The sequence below is a fragment of the Neophocaena asiaeorientalis genome, unplaced genomic scaffold, assembly GCF_003031525.2.
Source record: "Neophocaena asiaeorientalis asiaeorientalis breed wild unplaced genomic scaffold, Neophocaena_asiaeorientalis_V1.1 scaffold357, whole genome shotgun sequence".
NCBI lineage: Eukaryota > Metazoa > Chordata > Mammalia > Artiodactyla > Phocoenidae > Neophocaena > Neophocaena asiaeorientalis.
The window spans coordinates 4,324,336-4,325,883 of NW_020173270.1; the positions used below are offsets into that span (position 1 = coordinate 4,324,336).

At 54.8% G+C, this 1,548-nt stretch overlaps 1 protein-coding gene across 2 annotated transcripts in view; it reads left to right on the forward strand.

The window, feature by feature from the left end:
* Positions 1-1,548, forward strand: part of TICAM1 (TIR domain containing adaptor molecule 1) — a 21,334-nt gene that overhangs the window by 325 nt on the left and 19,461 nt on the right. The window lies entirely within an intron of this gene.

Sequence of the window (1,548 nt, forward strand, 5' to 3'; positions counted from 1 at the left end):
CATGACGTACTACCTTCCAATACTGCTTTCCTCCTCCGCGTTTCTGATTTCTTCCCCAAACTGGGCACTCTCTGTGCCCCAGCCCCGGGTCTTCCCGCCCGGTGATCGCCACCCCCCACTGCCGCTCCCCCAGCTCCTCCAGGGCCCCGAATCCCCACTTTATCCAGGGGCTTCCGTGACCCCCCTCCCACTGGGGGAGTGCACTTCCCTCAGCGGGTCCCATCCATCAGCTGAGACGGGTCTCGGGGAATCTTCAACCCCCTGTTCCCCACCCCTTCCCGTGGGGCACGGGGTTGGTTGGTACCTGCCCAGGAGTCGATCCAAGTCTGCCCAGGCCGCTGGCACCACTCGGCTGGGCCCGGGACTTCTTCAGGGTACCTGTGTTCCTTTCCTCTCCTTGCGGCTGAGGCAGGGGTTTGGGGGAGGGGACACCACAGTGTGACCCAGGCAGGCTGAGGTCTGGGTTCCAGAGTTTGGGGGAGGGTTGCCCCAGGCTGCAGAACCTGCCTGGGCCTCTGTGTCCTTCTCCGAATAAGGGCCATTCATTCATTCCTCAACAAACATTTATGGAGCACCTGCTGCGTGCCAGGAGACACTGTTCAGTACACTGGGCACACAGTAGGGGCCAAATAGTGTCCTCATGGAGCCACAGGGAGCAAAAGTGTGACCTGTCACAGTAATGTGTGCCAAATGCAGAGGGCAGCTATCCGGTACCTTGGCCAGGCTTGAGGATTCCTCAGATCCAGGCATGGGAGGGGTACTGCACATAGTAGGTGCTCAGTGAATAAAGGCAGGGGCCCTGCAGCCACGCTGCCTGGTTTAAATTACTGCCCCTTTACTTTCTACCTGTGTGATCCCGGGCAAGTCACTCTACCTTTCTGTGCCTCCCTTTTCTACTGGTAAACAGGCAGTCAAAATAGTCTTAACTCGCAGCGTTGTCCTTTGCTTTGCACAGTGCCCGGCACATAGTAGGTGCTCAGGAAACACTTATTTTTTAAAAAAGTATTTATTCAGGTGCCTCGAGTCTTAGCTGCAGCACATGGAATCTTCATTGCGGCGTGCGGGATCTTTAGTTGTGGCATGAGAACTGTTAGTTGTGGCATGCATGTGGGATCTAGTTCCCTGACCAGGGATAGAACCTGGGCCCCCTGTGTTGGGAGCATGGAGTCTTAGCCACTGGACCACCAGGGAAGTCCCCTGGAACATTTCTTAATTAGCCAAAAGGAGTGAAGTGCCCCTACTATGTGCCAGTCCTGGTAGGAGCCGATTAGGCTGTCTTCTTGGGGAGGAAGGATTCAAGCAGAAAACATTTATTGGGTGCCTACTGTGTGCCAGGCACTGCTCTGTCCACTCACTGATTTATTCAGCCAATAAGTATTTATTTATAAGGTATACTTATTTATTTATGTAAGTATACTGTGTGCTGGTCTCCAGAGATCCTTCCTGGAGATCACCACCTGGTCTGGATCCCATCATTGTTTGCTTGAGCCAGTGGTCACCTCCACCCATGTCCCCTCCCCACCCTTCTCCTGCCCTCACCACCCCACC